The sequence below is a fragment of the Mya arenaria genome, chromosome 2, assembly GCF_026914265.1.
Source record: "Mya arenaria isolate MELC-2E11 chromosome 2, ASM2691426v1".
Taxonomy (NCBI): domain Eukaryota; kingdom Metazoa; phylum Mollusca; class Bivalvia; order Myida; family Myidae; genus Mya; species Mya arenaria.
Window position 1 is genome coordinate 7,513,586 of NC_069123.1, and position 21,137 is coordinate 7,534,722.

Consider the following 21,137-nt stretch of genomic DNA (forward strand, 5'->3'; position numbering starts at 1 on the left):
CCCCAACGTCCAGGACCCCCTATTTGGGTAAAACAAGCACATGGACCTACTTTGGGTGGCTGTTACGACCAGAAGGAGGCGATGTGACGCCCCAAGACCGGGTACTGGCATGTAGGGGACATCCAGGGCTATCACCTAGCACCGCCCAATAACTTCCATCTTGGGGTGAGCTTGACCAAAATTGACCCCCAACGTCCAGGACCCCCTATTTGGGTAAAACAAGCACATGGACCTACTTTGGGTGGCTGTTACGACCAGAAGGAGGCGATGTGACGCCCCAAGACCGGGTACTGGCATGTAGGGGACATCCAGGGCTATCACCTAGCACCGCCCAATAACTTCCATCTTGGGGTGAGCTTGACCAAAATTGACCCCCAACGTCCAGGACCCCCTATTTGGGTAAAACAAGCACATGGACCTACTTTGGGTGGCTGTTACGACCAGAAGGAGGCGATGTGACGCCCCAAGACCGGGTACTGGCATGTAGGGGACATCCAGGGCTATCACCTAGCACCGCCCAATAACTTCCATCTTGGGGTGAGCTTGACCAAAATTGACCCCCAACGTCCAGGACCCCCTATTTGGGTAAAACAAGCACATGGACCTACTTTGGGTGGCTGTTACGACCAGAAGGAGGCGATGTGACGCCCCAAGACCGGGTACTGGCATGTAGGGGACATCCAGGGCTATCACCTAGCACCGCCCAATAACTTCCATCTTGGGGTGAGCTTGACCAAAATTGACCCCCAACGTCCAGGACCCCCTATTTGGGTAAAACAAGCACATGGACCTACTTTGGGTGGCTGTTACGACCAGAAGGAGGCGATGTGACGCCCCAAGACCGGGTACTGGCATGTAGGGGACATCCAGGGCTATCACCTAGCACCGCCCAATAACTTCCATCTTGGGGTGAGCTTGACCAAAATTGACCCCCAACGTCCAGGACCCCCTATTTGGGTAAAACAAGCACATGGACCTACTTTGGGTGGCTGTTACGACCAGAAGGAGGCGATGTGACGCCCCAAGACCGGGTACTGGCATGTAGGGGACATCCAGGGCTATCACCTAGCACCGCCCAATAACTTCCATCTTGGGGTGAGCTTGACCAAAATTGACCCCCAACGTCCAGGACCCCCTATTTGGGTAAAACAAGCACATGGACCTACTTTGGGTGGCTGTTACGACCAGAAGGAGGCGATGTGACGCCCCAAGACCGGGTACTGGCATGTAGGGGACATCCAGGGCTATCACCTAGCACCGCCCAATAACTTCCATCTTGGGGTGAGCTTGACCAAAATTGACCCCCAACGTCCAGGACCCCCTATTTGGGTAAAACAAGCACATGGACCTACTTTGGGTGGCTGTTACGACCAGAAGGAGGCGATGTGACGCCCCAAGACCGGGTACTGGCATGTAGGGGACATCCAGGGCTATCACCTAGCACCGCCCAATAACTTCCATCTTGGGGTGAGCTTGACCAAAATTGACCCCCAACGTCCAGGACCCCCTATTTGGGTAAAACAAGCACATGGACCTACTTTGGGTGGCTGTTACGACCAGAAGGAGGCGATGTGACGCCCCAAGACCGGGTACTGGCATGTAGGGGACATCCAGGGCTATCACCTAGCACCGCCCAATAACTTCCATCTTGGGGTGAGCTTGACCAAAATTGACCCCCAACGTCCAGGACCCCCTATTTGGGTAAAACAAGCACATGGACCTACTTTGGGTGGCTGTTACGACCAGAAGGAGGCGATGTGACGCCCCAAGACCGGGTACTGGCATGTAGGGGACATCCAGGGCTATCACCTAGCACCGCCCAATAACTTCCATCTTGGGGTGAGCTTGACCAAAATTGACCCCCAACGTCCAGGACCCCCTATTTGGGTAAAACAAGCACATGGACCTACTTTGGGTGGCTGTTACGACCAGAAGGAGGCGATGTGACGCCCCAAGACCGGGTACTGGCATGTAGGGGACATCCAGGGCTATCACCTAGCACCGCCCAATAACTTCCATCTTGGGGTGAGCTTGACCAAAATTGACCCCCAACGTCCAGGACCCCCTATTTGGGTAAAACAAGCACATGGACCTACTTTGGGTGGCTGTTACGACCAGAAGGAGGCGATGTGACGCCCCAAGACCGGGTACTGGCATGTAGGGGACATCCAGGGCTATCACCTAGCACCGCCCAATAACTTCCATCTTGGGGTGAGCTTGACCAAAATTGACCCCCAACGTCCAGGACCCCCTATTTGGGTAAAACAAGCACATGGACCTACTTTGGGTGGCTGTTACGACCAGAAGGAGGCGATGTGACGCCCCAAGACCGGGTACTGGCATGTAGGGGACATCCAGGGCTATCACCTAGCACCGCCCAATAACTTCCATCTTGGGGTGAGCTTGACCAAAATTGACCCCCAACGTCCAGGACCCCCTATTTGGGTAAAACAAGCACATGGACCTACTTTGGGTGGCTGTTACGACCAGAAGGAGGCGATGTGACGCCCAAGACCGGGTACTGGCATGTAGGGGACATCCAGGGCTATCACCTAGCACCGCCCAATAACTTCCATCTTGGGGTGAGCTTGACCAAAATTGACCCCCAACGTCCAGGACCCCCTATTTGGGTAAAACAAGCACATGGACCTACTTTGGGTGGCTGTTACGACCAGAAGGAGGCGATGTGACGCCCCAAGACCGGGTACTGGCATGTAGGGGACATCCAGGGCTATCACCTAGCACCGCCCAATAACTTCCATCTTGGGGTGAGCTTGACCAAAATTGACCCCCAACGTCCAGGACCCCCTATTTGGTAAAACAAGCACATGGACCTACTTTGGGTGGCTGTTACGACCAGAAGGAGGCGATGTGACGCCCCAAGACCGGGTACTGGCATGTAGGGGAACATCCAGGGCTATCACCTAGCACCGCCCAATAACTTCCATCTTGGGGTGAGCTTGACCAAAATTGACCCCCAACGTCCAGGACCCCCTATTTGGGTAAAACAAGCACATGGACCTACTTTGGGTGGCTGTTACGACCAGAAGGAGGCGATGTGATGCCCCAAGACCGGGTACTGGCATGTAGGGGACATCCAGGGCTATCACCTAGCACCGCCCAATAACTTCCATCTTGGGGTGAGCTTGACCAAAATTGACCCCCAACGTCCAGGACCCCCCTATTTGGGTAAACAAGCACATGGACCTACTTTGGGTGGCTGTTACGACCAGAAGGAGGCGATGTGACGCCCCAAGACCGGGTACTGGCATGTAGGGGACATCCAGGGCTATCACCTAGCACCGCCCAATAACTTCCATCTTGGGGTGAGCTTGACCAAAATTGACCCCCAACGTCCAGGACCCCCTATTTGGGTAAAACAAGCACATGGACCTACTTTGGGTGGCTGTTACGACCAGAAGGAGGCGATGTGACGCCCCAAGACCGGGTACTGGCATGTAGGGGACATCCAGGGCTATCACCTAGCACCGCCCAATAACTTCCATCTTGGGGTGAGCTTGACCAAAATTGACCCCCAACGTCCAGGACCCCCTATTTGGGTAAAACAAGCACATGGACCTACATTGGGTGGCTGTTACGACCAGAAGGTGGCGATGTGATCGCTGGAGCTTATTTTTGAGTAGTCGAAACATTGACACGTACATATAAAACAATGATTGGTAATGCTACTTTCCATGGTTGGTAGGCATTTGGAATTTCTTCAATCACACATGGGCTATTGTGGTCGAAAAAGTTTGGTTTGACCACATTAAACATATTATCATTGTTTATGCAATGCTATATTGTTTGAACATACACTATGCAAATCCTGTGACCAAGGACAAAAAATAGAATATTTTTTCGATAAATGAAATTATTTGTAAATTATGTATATCTGTAGTTAAACTAAATCCTTTGGCTAATTGCAAGTTGGTCAAAACTACCAAATGAAGGGGGAAGAAAAAGCATTTAAAAGGTGTATGTCGCTGAATTCCAGCTTTATGCAGATATTAGGGATGCAAACGAATATTCGAATATTTGAATATTCGATGGGTTTTTTTGGTATTCGAATGTCAAAATCGGTATTCGAATATTCGATGGTGTTTTTTTTTTGTTTAATAAATATAGTAATAAATATTTTGCCTACAACGCTGTTGTTGTTTTTAAGATTCGGTTGTCTTGTTTTTACAACGATTGGTCCATAATGCTAGAGGTGTGAAAATGATGACAATACACTTAACACGCGTCATATCGTCGGGTCCTATAAAAAGTCCCCGTAACTTTACAATAACCGGCTGAAAGACACTTGACACAAAAAAAATCAATTATTTTCGATAAATTGCCTCAATCAATTAAAATTTCTAAAATAAACTAGTTCCCAAGTTGGTTTGGTTTTTCCAATTTTTTTAATTAGAGGTCAATCCCAGAACGAGGATGCTCGTCGTACGGAAAGACCATCGATTGGCGCATAACGCCAATTGACTAGAAATCCATCTTAGTTCACGTTTTTTACAAACATGAAGGCAATGGAATATAAATTAAAAGTTTTTTGTGTTTTTCTTTGTTCATAAAGTATTGCTTTTTATTTTTCTGAAATGAGGAATTTCAGAGGCTCAATTGGTGAAATTCAGGGTCCGCCGCGCTTAGTGGTTGCGACAAAGTAGAGCTGAAATGCCCCGTCTAGTACTTTAGCGAATATTGTAATAGTTTACAACAACTTTTACAAGGTATATTTTGGTAATCAAATATTCGAATATTCGTTCGAAAGAATAACCGAATATTCAAATATCAATTTTGCCATTCGTTTGCATCCCTAGCAGATATCTTTTCTGCTTGTCAAGGGGGAATACTGCGTAGGAGATTGATTTACATCGGCTAGCAGACAACAGGTTTGAAGCCTAGACGCAGATTTGTATTTGAGGGTGTGTCCACCAATTTCGAATAAAAATTGCCCAAAATAAAATAAACAATAGCAAAAGAGTAGTTGTTTAGCAGAAACAGTCGCATTATATAGTTTTTAGAAACAGAAAATCCCCAAATTTACCTCAAATGCTTTATAGATTGAAATTTGGGATCCCCAAATCGCATCTAATGATCCCCAATATTAAAGCATCTTACTATGACCAAACTATTGATTGCTAGCAGATGTCCGTATCATCGGAGGCTACACAGGGGTAACATTTAGGTTAGGATAAGAGGTACCGTAGAGTATATAGTGGTAACTTTGAAGGGAACAAGGTTTTTTCGATAAGAAGTATTGTTGAGTATCGAATATGTTTACTTTTAGTTTGAATGAGCTAACATAGCTTTTATTTTTAGGTTTATAAACTAGTGTAACAGATAATTATGTACATATTTTCATAAATTTAATTAATTATTTAAATAAAATAAAATAAATAGAATAATATTTTGTAAAGATATAAATGTGTAAGTATCATTTCCCGAATTTTGCCATTTGAAGCGGTAATTTATCAAAGCCTCTGTCATTAATAATCTTTCATCAAGGGTATACATATGTAGATATCACAAATCAGCATTGTAATCCGGGATATGACATCATGGATCGCTAAAGATCACCACCGTAGTCCCGGATAGTTCAAAGACTCTGACATTAATATACATACATGCATTAAGACTTTCGTTATACATGGATATATATATATATATATATATAGATATATGTGTTTATGTCACATAAACCGCGTTGTAATCCAGGATATGACATCAACGAACGCTAAACGACATTTCCTACCCGGGATAGTTCATAGCGTATGTCTGTCATGTTTCTTATTGAACATCCATAAATAAGAAACAATATTTCCAAAAACAATCATCATAAACAAAAAAATTCTACACATAGTTTTGTTAAGTTGGCCAACCATGTTGTTATTGAACTTAAAACGCCGCAATGCGATATCAAGATTTTAATATCTGCGGTCATTATTTATAGCCAATTAATTTCTTGTATGAATTAACCTAAAGCAATCGGGCAAAAACCATTGTTTCTATCTTAAGTTACAGTGACTTTTAATCTGACCCTGACCCCACCCCGTCAAAGGGAATCCTAAGCGAGCTTGTCACATAATGTACCGACACATCAACCTTCATTACACTTAAACTGATTAATAAATATCCATCATTTCTTACTTTAGTTTGGGGCGGAAACCATGCCTTAATTTTTAGTAACTGTTACCTTCACCTTGACCTCGCTCCCTTGAAAGCAACCTAGCTTAACACAAAAGTTATCTACACATTAATTGCATTATAATCTATCAACTTCTTACTTAAGTTATTGAGCGGAAAGCGGTTTCTTCTATTTTAGTAAGAGTGACCTTTACATTTACCCCCTCTTAACATAGCTACGTACACAACAACTTTCATCACTATCCTTAATTTTTTACTTAAATCATTGGACAGAAACCAATTTCAGTAACAGTGTCCTTGACCTTTATACCCTCAAAAGCATTTTTAAGCTAGCTCTTTACATTTTCTATCTACACACCAACTTTCAAGACTAGCCATCAATTCTCACTTAAGATATCGGGCGGAAACCTTTTTATATTTTTACAGTGTTCTTCAGTTTTACCTCACCCCGCTCCTCAAAAGCAATCCCAAGCTAGCTTAACACATAAGCTACCTACAAACCAACTTTAACAACTATCAATCAATACATACTTTAGCAATTGTACGGAAACCAATTCCAGTAACAGTGACCTTGACCTTAAGCCTTTCAAAAGCAGTTCCAAGCTAGCTCTTCACATAATCTTCATAACTCCAACTTTCAGCACTATCCATCAATTCTTACTTAAGTTATTAGGCGGACACCATTTTTCATTTTTTATTGTCAGTGCCCTTGTCCGAGACCCCATCCCCCATAAAACTGTTTCATACCCATAGAAATGATCATTTAAATAACTGATATAAGCCTCTTTATGGCATTTTCTTAAATTTCATGACGTAGAATGCACACGGATTAGTAGTATTCAATATGTTTGTCAAAGACCAGTTGATCCATTTTGAATTCACTTGTATTGAGCGACAACTGCCCTGTGAATCCCTTTCTGACTTGCTACTATGCCATGTGATTAATTTGTGAATCTACTTATTTTGCGCTTTCACACTAGCAAACTTAAAACATTCAATCAACTCCCCTGTGACCGACATATTGAATACAATCCGCCATGTTTATTAACGTACAATACTATTTAATCTCATCCGTCACTTATTATTATAACTAACACATTAAAACAAATCATTTTTTTACATCCTCAGTCTTGTTTTGAACAGGGAAAACCGAGACCCAATATTGCAAAGTTAGAGCGATACAGTGATCGTGAGGTTGTGCCTGGTGCAGGAGTAAGACTCAACCAACGTCGAATAGGACTTTACATTAACGAGCAGTTTCCTTCAGAAATAGAGGAACGTCGAAGATATTTATTCCCCGTCATGAAATGATTTTAATTGAATCCAAATTGCAGAGAAAAATGCAAAATAGTTCGCTTTAATCTATATGTTGGGAATAAACGGAATGACACAGAAAGTGATACGCTCGTGTTGCCTAAAAGAACATATAACACACGGGAGGACCTTGAATTCACGATTCACTAACAGATATGCAACACTTTCTGCCAATATAAGTGACGTCCCAGTGAGAACCAAACCCCTTTTCATGTATCTTCACGCCAATGAAGAGACTTAAGTGAAAGGCCCCCGCAACGATACAGACGAAAAATAGACTCACAGTTATTACCTCTAAAACCAAGAGTTTTGAGTTTAGAGGTAGATTTTCTCGACACGAATTCACTCTTGTAATGCAATTTTAACGTTGATAGAGTCTGAATATAAGTACCTAGAAGTGTTATTTGCTAGAATTGGCTCTTTTTGTAAAGCTTAAGAATATAGTGCAAAGCAAGCTACAAAAGCCACGTTAAGTTTGTTCACAAAAGCAAAACAATTATGTCTATATATTGCCTTACAAAATGATGTTTTAAAGAAAAATGAACAAACGATTATAGTATATGTATGTGAAGTGCGTAGCTACAGAAATAATCATATATTAGAAAAAGTACTGTTATTTTTTTAAGTATGTATTGAATATGTTAAGCAGTATACTAAAGTGTATGGTTTATTGCGATACCAGTGTAAAGCGATTGCAAATGGAAATTGATACACAAACGATCAGTTATAGGTCAAAGCTAATAGTCCCACATTACCCATACTCAACTTCCCAGTGTTGATATATTTTGGTATGCTTAGTAGATACATGTATATGCATGATGATAGAAAAAAACACATATAAAATATATCTGTAAACTGCTGTATGATTAATATTTGGGATAATCATAAATTCCCAAGCACATTACGCCAATAAACGAGGTTTATGATTAATATTTTGGCTACTGAACTTGTTTCTGTAATTTTTCACATACATATTCAAAGGTCCGGTCAAATGAAACTATATGATTTATAAATAAATGATTGGTATTCTACTTTAAATACATTAAGAAAGTAGCTATAGACTGTATAAAAAAGCTTCCAATTGGAAGAATATTTAGTAAAAAAACTGCATTTTTTGGAAATATTTAGTAAAGTTTAAAACAAAAAATAATCGACTACCATCTGAAGTAGGAAGCTGGAATAATATACAACTAAATGAAAGGAAATGTGGACATTGTGATAAAAACAGTGTTGGTTAAGAATTCCATAATGTACTTGAATGTAGCTTTTTACAGAATACAGAATAAGATTTATCGAGAGAAAATTATAGAAATGTCCTAATGGTTTGAAATTTAAAGAAATTATGAAAAACATTGAAAAAGATAATACAAAATCATATAAATATGTAAATTCATTAAGAGTGTAACACTATGTCCTCCTCCATAAGTAAATATTGTTTGAACAGAAATAATAAGTTTCCAAAATGTAGTAAGTATTAGAAACTCTGAAAAAATATATATACTATTATGTCCAATATGTTTGTAATGCCTCATTTTGTTGTATTCTATCTTTTATTCATGCGCATTTTGTCCTGCATTTCTGATATTAGTGATTTTTAATTAACTTGGAAATTTCTTTCAGAACAATACATCTAGAAATAGTGGTTCTGGTAAAACAAATACGCCCATTCACATGTTACTTAAGCCATTAATTTATTATAATAAAATAATTAATTTCAATGCAATTGTATTGAATAACCACAATTAATACCTGTTACAGAAAGGGATTGTGATCAACAGAAGGAAATACTATTAGTCGATTATGTTTTAGAAAACAAATATAAACGACATAATTTATTATGTTATTCGGGACATGCATCAAAATAACTGTGCCTGTTTATCTTTCCCAGTCATATTACAAGACACAACCAGACCTAAGATAACCCGCCCACAAAATAGTCATTTAAAAATAGTCTGATTGGTTTTACTTAAAGTGCAGTGAGGCAAAATCCTTGTATAAAAATGTTTTGTATGTACTAAGCTGTAACAAAAAATGATGATAACAGGCTTTTTATGTTAGACTACAGACTATCCTACTAGCGTTTGGTTAAGCGAAAACGTTGACAATAAGAAAATAAAAATTAAGAAATAAAAAGGCTAAGATATTCTAAGCCTCGTGCTTGGATATAAATAACAAATGTTTGTATGGGAGATTTTGACAATTATTTTTCATCATTGCAAAATGATAAACCTTCTGCTGAAAACTATGAGGCAGGCGATTTTACAATCATGATTTTGAAAACTTAAATCGCAGGTTTGAGGAACTGGATAATTTTGGGCAGAAAATTATGACGTACTGAGCGATTTTCAATTTGGATTTCGCAAGGGTCGGTCTACACCAGATGCAGTTTTTGTTTCAATGCAATTGTGCAAAATATGTTAAATGATAAACAAAGATTGGATTTTTCCTTCATTGATATGAAACGCGCATTGATAGTGCTAGTTTAAATAGCTTCTGGTTAAAGTTATATGCATGTAGATCAGGAGTTGATGGAAAAATGCTCGGAATTGATAAGAATATGTATGCAATTGTCAATTCATGTGTAAAAATGAAGCTGTCCGAATATTTTGATTGTGCCGTCGGCCTTAAGCAATGGGAGGTAATGTCCCAAATACTATTGGCCCTTTTCATTGATAACCTTACGTTACATGAATATTGTGTTAAACGGGGCCTAGAAGTTATTTAAGATAAAACAAAGGTCTTGGCTTTTCGTAGTAAGGAAACTACGTAACAATAAAAATGGTTATACGACAATAAATACCTTTAAACGGTTGATATTTTTTATTACCTTGGTCAAATTGTTTGACGCTTTGTAAGTATCACCTTGAATTATGGATGTGCAGTGTGGGGGTTTTCCATATCAAAAGAAGCGTATTCACTTAATATTTGGCAAAAATATACAAGGGGTTAAAACGAGCTCATGCAATATGGCCGTTTCTGGTGAATTAGGTAGATATCCATTATAAGGTAAACCATTGGACGTGCCAGTGTTGACTTTCACATCGGATATTTTGTTTTAACAGTTGCAGTAGTGTCTCTCCTGTTTTCTGATTTTCAGGCTGTACATGTAGCCATTGATAACTAGAGTTTTTCTGCTATTCTTTATGAACCGTATATTTACTAGCGATTGCCATTTTAGGTGGGTTACGGATGCTGAGGAGACTGACCATCTTTATATACTATGTGTAATAATGACTTACAGTTAGTGACCCTTTCTTGGTGTCCACCTGTTAATTATCAGAAATGTTAACTTAATTGGGACTCATCATAATTGTTTTTAGACTTTTGTACGTTTAGATATGCATTGAAAACATGTGACAAAAATATAGTTATATTATACAATCAGTATTTTTTAAACAGGATGAAACACGATACTAGTATCTGAAAAAATAAAGTGAGAAAAAGAAACGGTTTGGAAAGTGGGACCAAACCGATTTTATTTATTGAGGGAAGCTACATGAAGTTGAAATGTTTTGTTATGTTTTATACTAATTTCTGGCGTTTATTGGTATTTTGAATTATTTTCGTATAACCCCTTTTTGAAAAAATTGTTTGTTAAGCCGCTACCCGTGGGACTGGGGCAGAGTATGTCATTTCTTTTTTGGTTTGTTGAGAAATACTTCTCAGAGTTTATCTTATTGATATCATTTAGTCGTGTTTTAGTGCAAACATTTTAATAAGTGAACAAATAAAAGATATTCCCAAAGCAATAAATCGTCAACCTTATGTTTACCTATTGCCTATCCCAGTGATGGTAAAGAATTCAATCGCATATTAAAATGGTTTAAAGAGAATAAAAAATAAAAAGAATATATTGACATGAACCAAAATAAACAAAATGAAGAAACATAAGACAAATGAGAATCTTAACAAATATCAGATGAGTATGAAGGACAAAAAGAAGAAGAAATTGGAGTAGTAACAGAAGAAGAAACTGATGGAAAAAAAATATTGAAGAAGAATTGATAGCAGTACTAGGTCACAACGATGGTATTGAAAAAGATGTGATTGAACATTATAAATTACCCTTCTTATCTACACTATTGTCCAAATACGATAAAGAAAAATGAAGAGAAAAACAAAACAAAACAAAACGTTAAAAACTTGTTGGTAATGATTTAAAAAGTTTATCTCAGGATATTGCTTGGTATAGAAACAAATGCAGCAGAAACTACTACATTTGCAAATTTTAAACCACTAAAAGTAGGTGATAATTTAAAAAATGAAATAATTAAAAGAAATGATTAATCTTCACCATAGCTTTTAACAGCATGAAAATAAAAAAATAGCAAAGGTCTCACAAAAACTACAAATGGTGAACAATATCTCGGTTTATCAATTTACATTCCTAAACAAGTTAACAATAATGAATTAATTGCTAAAACAGCGACAATGTTGTATTAAATGTAAAAGTTTATTCTGATTTGATTGATCTATTAACAAACAAATTTATTCCAAACAATGATTATTCGAAATAAGCCTAACATATGTTTAAAAGATTAAACACAACTCTTTGGAATGTAACCACTAAAAATAAGTAAAACTTAATCTAATTTGCAAATATGACATTATTTTTCTTTTTGAACCTTGGGGAAATAAAAATTCTAATTTTGAAATAAGTGGCTTTAAATGTTTCAATTTATTTAGAAAATTTCAAAATCGTCGAGCGAAGAGAAATAGTGGCGGGGTTGTAGTTTATATCCGCAATAATATTTCAAAAGGTGTAAATATTGTCAAAAAACATTTTGATACCATTGTTTGGTTAAAATTGGACAAAACGTATTTTAAACTTGCTGATTTATATCTTGCCGGTGTGTATATTTGGGTCGAGAGTTTCCCTGCATATAATTTTATTAAAGAAGATTTATTTGATATTGTTCAAAATGATATTAGTTATTATCAAATGTTTGGTAAAACTATGTTAATAAGTGTTTGGAATGCGAGGGTCGGAAACGGGGACAAAAGGGATTGCATTGATTGTGATCGTTTTGTGCACAGTATTGATGATGACGAGTATTGTCCGGATTGGCCCATTGTTCGCCGTTCACAAGACCAAATTTGTAACGGTCATGGTATTAAATTATTAAACTTATGTAAATCATGTTCAATCGCATTGCTAATGGTAGATTAAGTAATGATTTTCATAATGGGGATTTCACATACGTATGTTCAACAGGTGTTATCGACTATTTACTGTTAAGTGACCATGATTTTAATTTGGCACATAATTTTACCATTGGTGTATTTAACGAGTGGTCAGATCATGCCCCGATTTATTTTAGCATGTATACCTATTGGTCATGATCTAATATATAATTCTCACGAATATGTCAAATCTAGTATTCGATGGAATGATGCACTTTGTGACTCTTTTCGATGCAATATTATTGCAAAATTGCCCGTTTTCAACTCTATTGTAAATGATGTTACATTTGATAGTCGTATTGCAGTTAATGATTGTATAAAAACATTTACACATGTCATTAATTCTGTAGCAGAGCCATTGTATCCGATAAGCATATTGTTGATCAAGGCGTATGTAAAAAGGCTGACTGGTTTGGTGAAGAATGATTTAATGCTTAACGTCTGTATATCAATGCACTGAATAAATATAATAGTAGTAAAAATGAAATAAATAGGCGATCATTTTGTGAAAATAAAAAGCGTTATAAATGCCTTGTTAAAAAGATGAAAAGACGTTGTAAAATTAATAAGATAAAGGCAATTGAAAAGCTAAGGCACTGTTAACCAAAATATTTTTTAGGCATTTCAGTAAAATGAAATCTAATAATGATTACAGCACTGATGAATTCTTTCGCTTTTTTCAACTTTGAACGATGATATGCCAACTTGCATCAAATGTAAATGCAGAGAAGTTCTGTAATAATCATGATTCTGATAGTAATGTTTGTATTTTTGACGAGCTTGTTACTCCAACCACTGTGCAGGAAATTGAAAATATAACAAAAGTATTAAAGAAAAATAAAGCTTTCGCCGGTGTCAAATCGTTGCAACTATTGACGTTTTATCGTCTTATTTGGTAGACATTTTTAACGGTATTCTTCATACCGGGGGTTTTCCCGACCAATGGATGGAAGGTTTTATAGTTCATTTGTTTAAGAAAAATGACCCCCTTGATGTAAATAATTATAGAGGTATTACGCTTGTCAGTTGTTTCTCTAAAATAATTTCAGGAATACTTAATAAAGTATAAGTAAATGTTTGAATGAAAATAAACGCTTAGTCTGTGAATTTATAGAGTTTACGAAAGCCTTTGATAGTATTTATAGAAATGATCTTTGGGTTAAGTTATATAATGTAGGTGTTCGTGGAAAAACGTTGAAAATTATGCGCGATATGTACTCCAAGGTAAGAGCACGTGTTAATAAGTGTAGCTCATTTTCTGATTTCTTTAAATGTTCTGTAGGCTTAAAGCAAGGTGAAGTCATGTCTCCGATATTGTTTTCTTTATTTTTAGAAGATCTAGAGTTGTATTCATTTGATAGTATTGATTCAGGTATTACTTTAGAAGAAATATCTTTCATATTATGTTATTTGCAGATTATATGGTTATAATGGGACAATCTCCAGAAGATTTGCAAAAAAAAGCTTAAATTTGTTGAATTCATATTGTAAATGTTGGAGATAGAAGTAAATCCAGATAAAAGTAAAATAGTTGTGTTTAGAAAACGAGGTCCTATTAAAATTATTGAAAAATGGACGTACAATGGCTGTAACTTAGAAGTTGTTGATAATTTCAAATTATCTTGGAACTGTATTTAGTTATACTGAAAGTTTTATATTGAATCAATCGACACTTGCTGGTTAAGGTTTAAAGGCTTTTAATGTCCTTCTTTCAAATGTTAAAAATAAGCCTTTAAAACCAAGTACAGTATGTCAACTGTTTGATGCATTTGTCTCATCAGTTCTTAATTACGTTTGCGAAATTTGGGGATTTGGAAAAAATAAGGAAATCGAAAGGGTTCATCTGTAGTTTTGTAAAACATGTTAAACAGTCCACATCGACAGTGTCAATTTATGGTGAACTAGGAGGATATCCATTGTATATAACAAGACATACACGAATTATAAAATTTTGGTGTAAAACACTAAATAACGATAATATTTTCGTAAGTACATTGTATAATAATCTTTTATCAGATTGTGCGAAAGGGAAAACTAATTGGGCTAGTAATGTAAAACTGTTGCTTAACACAACTGGTTTTTCAAATGTGTGGATAAACCCTAGCTGTGTCGATGTGAACAGGTTCTATTTAGTTTTAAAAGAACGCCTTATTGATCAATTTAAACAATCTTGGTATAATTATATACATAACAGCCCAGTCTTGTGTACTTACAAACATTTTAAAACTTCTTTCGAACGCTTGTATCTGGATACATTTTCTTCAAAGTATCGAATTCCTCTTACTAAACTGAGACCCTCGTCTCACCAGTTACGTATTGAAACTGGGCGTAATGGAAATAACATTGATCATCATGAACGCTATTGCACCATATGTAATAATGGTAACATTGAAGATGAGTTTCATTTTGTTTGTGTGTGTGATGTATATGATAATTTATATAGAATGTATTTGAGAAAATATATCGTTAGGCCTAGCATGATCAAATTTATTGATCTTATGCAAGGTACGAATTATTCCGAACAGCTTAATTTGTGCAAATTTATTTCTAAAGCATTTGAACATCGTCATAACATTGTAAATATTGTTTCATGATCTTTATTGAAGGTTTACATTTTGGCTTTTTTGCATACCATAATATACCTTTAAAAATCTAGCTTTCATCATGAAAATTATAATATAAATATTTACTAATTAGTTGTTAGGCCATCCTCACTGTGTAAGTGAAATGTCAGTAAAATGTAAAAGTATCTAATGTTAAAGTTTCATGTTAAAAGATTGATTATAAGTTCTTTTCTCATGTCTGAGATTTCAAACTAATCATGTTATCGTTGTATATATGTTTAATTGAATGTATTATATTTATCATGTATTGAGGAGCATTTGTGTTCAAGTTACTTAATAAATAAGTTGAATCTTCAATCTTGAATCTAATATTCTTAAGGTGGATGCAGAAAGAATTTGTACAATAATCGGGATGAATTATTTGACTTTATAGAATAAACTGTAGATTTTAATGCTGCAGGAAATAATAGTTTGCATGTGTTATTGCAATTATTGATGAATTATTAAAGTTGGTGGCAATCACGCCGGATAAACATCAAGACGTTTATAAAAAAAAAGAATTTATAATGGCATCATATTGCATAAAAGAGAAACAAAAGCTTACACAATTATTAAATCCTTAGTATGTCTTTTCTAAATATAATCCGTTGCCGTTTTTTAATGAGAAAGGTAGAGAAAAGACATCCATAAAGCGATTTTTTCATTGCTTTCTTATAAATTAAACTTACCGTGAAATAAGAACTGTGGACCAATTTTGAGGGAAATAAAATAAGCAAAGATTGCATATAATTTAATTGTCACACCAGTTATTAATGCAAAGTATAATGTAGGTCTGTGACAAAACGGTAACAACCCTTCCCCTCCCCCCCCCCCCCCCGGAAAAATGACTATAACAAGGTAGATTTGTTAGAGTCCAAGTAAGCTGATACATTAGCAAATGATTTACACAAACCAATTAAATGAACATTTCGAAGCAGACGAGTTATTTTTATTGATGAAATATGGTCAGGAGGTTTGGTTGACATGCAAGGCTTTTCTGCATTTAAAAAAATAACAAATGTTTATTAACAATCATTGGCAAAGTTAATATGCGTGGATAATACCATCAAAATGTAAAACAGGTATATCTATTTTACTTTATTAAAGTGTCTTTAAAAAATGGCTTTCCAAAAGTTATATTAATATTTGCCGGTTCCCAATCTAAGTGCGTCCCATAACTACCTTCTATTGTAACAGCCACTAAAAGTAAGTCAATGTGCTTGTTTTACCCAAATAGTGGGTCCCCAGACGTTGAGGGTCAAATTTGGTCAAGCTGACCATAAGTTGGAAGTTATTCGGCGGTACCGAGTGATATCCCTGAATGTCCCCTACATGCCAATACCCGGTCTTGGGGGGAGGGGGGGGGGTCACATCGCCTCCTTCTGGTCGTAACAGTTACCCAAAGTAGTTAAATGAGGTTGTTTGCCCAAAAAGCGGATCCCAAACGTTTATGGTCGATTTTGGTCAAGCTGACCTCAGAATGGAAGTTATTTGGGTGTAAGGTGATAGCTATGGATATCCTCTACAAACCTTTTTCCGGTTTTAGGGCGTCACATCGCCTCCTACTAGTCGTACATGAAACCGATAGTAAGTCAATATGCATGTTTTACCCAAATAACGGGCCCCAGACGTTTTGGACCAATTTTGGTCAAGCTGATCCAAGATTTAAGTTATTGGGCATTGCTAGGTGATAATCCTGGATGTCCCCTACATTCAAGCACCTTGTTTTAGAGCGTCACCTGCGTCATTCTGGTCGTAACAGCAATCTGAAGTGCTTGCTTAACTCAAATAAGGGTTCATAAGACGTTGGAGTTAATTTTTGTGAAGCTGATCCCAGGATGAAAGTTATTTGGCGGTGTAAGCGATAGCCATAGATGTCCTCTGTATGCCAGTACCCGATCTAAGGGCGTCATGTCGCCTCCTTCTGGTCGTACCAGAAGCCAAACGTATGTCAATGTACATGTTTTATCCAAATAATCGGCCCCAGACGTTTTTGGTGGAGTTTTGCAAACCTGACCCAAGATTAAAGTTAATGGGCGGTGCTTAATGCTGTCGTCCCCTACATGTCAGTACTTGTTCTAAAGGCGTCACATCACCTCATTCTGGTCATACTGCTAACCCAAAGTAGTCCAATGAGCTTGTGTTACCCAATTACGGGATCCAACGCCGTTTTTGGTCAATTTTGGTCAGGCTGACATGAAGATGGATGTTATTATGCGTTTTTAGGTAAAAACCCTGGGTGTCCCTTCCATGTCAGTACCCGGTATTAGGGCATCACATTGCCTCCTTTTAGCCGTACCATACAACCAAAGTAAGTTAATTTGCTTTTTGTACGTAAATAGAGGTTGCCAAGACGTTGAGGTCAATTTGGTCAAGCTCACCACAAGATGTAAGTTATTAAGCGGTGCTAGGTTATAGCCATGGATGTCCACTTCATGCCAGTACCAGGTCTTGTGGCGTCTCATCGCCTCTTTCTGGTCGTTCCAGCAGCGCAAAGTAGGTCAGTGTGCTTGTTTTACCCAAATAGGGGGTCCTGGACGTTGGGGGTCGATTTTGGTCAAACTCACCCCAAGATGGAAGTTATTGAGCGGTGCTAGGTGATAGCCCTGGATGTCCCCTACATGCCAGTACCCGATCTTGGGGCGTCACATCGCCTCCTTCTGGTCGTTCCAGCAACCCAAAGTAGGTCAGTGTGCTTGTTTAACCCAAATAGGGTGTCCTGGACGTTGGGGTCGATTTTTACCAAGCTCACCCCAAGATGGAAGTTATTGAGCGGTGCTAGGTGATAGTTCTGGATGTCTCCTACATGCCAGTACCCGGTCTTGGGGCGTCACATCGCCTCCTTCTGGTCGTTCCAGCAACCCAAAGTAGGTCAGTGTGCTTGTTTTACCCAAATAGGGGCCCCTGGACGTTCGGGGGTCGATTTTGGTCAAACTCACCCCAAGATGGAAGTTATTGAGCGGTGCTAGGTGATAGTCCTGGATGTTCTCTTCATGTCAGTACCCGGTCTTGGGGCGTCACATCGCCTCCTTCTGGTCGTTCCAGCAACCCAAAGTAGGTCAGTGTGCTTGTTTTACCCAAATAGGGGCCCCTGGACGTTCGGGGGTCGATTTTGGTCAAACTCACCCCAAGATGGAAGTTATTGAGCGGTGCTAGGTGATAGTCCTGGATGTTCTCTTCATGTCAGTACCCGGTCTTGGGGCGTCACATCGCCTCCTTCTGGTCGTTCCAGCAACCCAAAGTAGGTCAGTGTGCTTGTTTTACCCAAATAGGAGGCCCTGGACGTTGGGGTCGATATTTGCCAAGCTCACCCCAAGATGGAAGTTATTGAGCGGTGCTAGGTGATAGTCCTGGATGTCCCCTACATGCCAGTACCCGGTCTTAGGGCGTCACATCGCCTCCTTCTGGTCGTTCCAGCAACCCAAAGTAGGTCAGTGTGCTTGTTTTACCCAAATAGGAGGTCGTGGACGTTGGGGGTCGATTTTGATCAAGCTCACCCCAAGATGGAAGTTATTGGGCGGTGCTAGGTGATAGCCCTCTATGTCCCCTTCATGTCTGTACCCGGTCTTGGGGCGTCACATCGCCTCCTTCTGGTCGTATTAGCAACCCAAAGTAGGTCAATGTGCTTGTTTTAACCAAATATGAGTTTCCCATACGTTTAAGTGTGTTTAAGCTGAATCTAAGATGGAAGTCATGCGGCACTGCTAGGTGATAGCCCAGATGTCCATTTTATGCCAGTTACCTGTCTTATGGCGTCATATCGCCTCCTTTTGTTCGTACCATCAACCCAAAGTAGTTTAATGTGTTTGTTTAACTCAATCAAAAGGGCCCAAGAGGTTGGGGTCAATTTATTCAAGCTGACCCTAAGATGGAAGTCATTTGTAGGTGCCAGTTCATAGCCATTGCCAGTACCCTGTCTTAGAGCGTCAAATTGCCTCCTTTTGGTCGTAGCAAGGGGTCCCAAGGATTTAGGTGCGGCATCTTGCTGTCGTACTAACAACACAATTTCCTTAATTTCTTTGCCATGCACTGACCCCGTCTTGGAGGATACATATGGTCTTTCTAACCCCAGTACTACGCTTATTAAATGAGTACAGGGAATAGTCTTTTTAAAGGGTCTGCGTCGTATGCTTACCCTGTCTTCTGGAGTCTTTATTTGATCAGCATGAATCTTAGATAATTACACTATCAACAAAGCGGGATTTTTTCTTTCAAAAAACGCGTTGCCACCGCGGGAGAGAATGCGTCATCGCGGAATATCGCAACGATATATTCCACGGCAGCCAACGCGGTGGTGCGCGTCATCACCGCAATCATCTGCTGTTACTGCTGTTACTGCATACGACTTAATTCCGTATACATGCACGCGGCAAATCGCCGTAATTCGGCAAAACCGAGATATTTAGGTATTTGTGGTACAAATAGAATAGAATAAGTAGATTAAACCGTGCTCGCGGACAGGATTTTACTTGATTGCGAGGGTAAACAATCGCATTGCTCTTATATAAATACTGACTAAACAACCAGAATGCAACTCATAGTAAAACGATTGAAGAACGTTGCTAAAATATTTTGATACCAAATTTTACGAGAACACTATTCATATTATACATATTTTTACTTAATATAGCGGGTGTTTCGGATTAAAAACCAAATACCAAATATTATAAAGTACAGTATTTGTAACAGACTGCACAAATTGCTATGTGCACCTGTCGGGGTTCGAAACCACGACCCCTCGCTCTGCAGGCGGACATTCTACCGCGTCGCTATAAAAGCTAGCTCAATAGCGAGACAGTATAAGTGCCGCTATATACATTGTATACCCGGGGGGAATGGGGGTAAACTGTGCCAGTAATAATATTTTAAAAAGCTGATGTAATATTTTAAATGTTTATGTTATCTGGGGTCAAAAATAAATCCAATTTAAATTATTCCCCCATGTGTTATCAACATATTAGCTGGTTATCCCGGATACTATTTAGCCGCGGGTAGCCTCTACTGAGTACTGTAATACATATTCATTTTATGGTTTACTTTTGTTCGTACTGGTTCTTTTTGATTATGTTTCATCGTGTTTTATTTATATAAACCATTTGCGTAAATGATATTTTCATTGAAACATTGTTGTTGTGTGGCAGGTGTTATTATTGGCTGCTGGAAATAGTAGATTCCTTCCACATTTCGTGTTTCGTGGTAAAAGTACTTATTGGCTGCTAAGTCCCTTATTGGCTGCTGTACTTATTGGCTGCTGTTATTGGCTGCTAGCTTGCTGTCAGTATTTTTAACATTTTATACCTAAGGAAGTATTTTTCCATCATTTATTAGTCGATTTAGCTAACTGTAAAACACAAAAAAATCGTGTGTAGTGTATACATCTAAAAAACTTAGCCAGTGATGATTGCAAAACATTTTATTTCATTTTTTTCAATTTGATTTCAATTATTCTGACAAACCAATCATGTTTCTAGCATGTAGATGCTATTCTTTTCTAATTGTATTGGAACACATTGCTCAAGATGAAAGTAAATGAGATTGATATGCCGTTGTAAATGTTTTATCCCCGGAATTGGTGTAAGTAAATAACTTGTTAACTATTCCATCCACATTTCTTGACAGCACTCTGAAAAATTCTAAAGGATGTGTACATTAGTATTTATCAAAGTGATGCATGTATGTGGGTAAGAACCAACTGACGGGTTAGCTGATATTGTTGCTATGATCAGAGCTCCACACCAAGCAGACTGCTCACTCCCTGGTTATTTCTATTATAAAGAAACATGGGAGGAAAAATGCACTCAATGTGGGGCTCAAATCCACAACTGAATAAACATTAGCATGACAGCAGAGTGTAACAGGTAGCTGGTTCTTATCCCGCAAACACACCATGTA

General features: G+C 38.3%; 1 protein-coding gene across 1 annotated transcript in view; it reads left to right on the forward strand.

Moving 5' to 3' along the window:
• LOC128222132 (putative nuclease HARBI1) overlaps nucleotides 1-21,137 on the forward strand; it is a 39,636-nt gene that overhangs the window by 14,107 nt on the left and 4,392 nt on the right. The window lies entirely within an intron of this gene.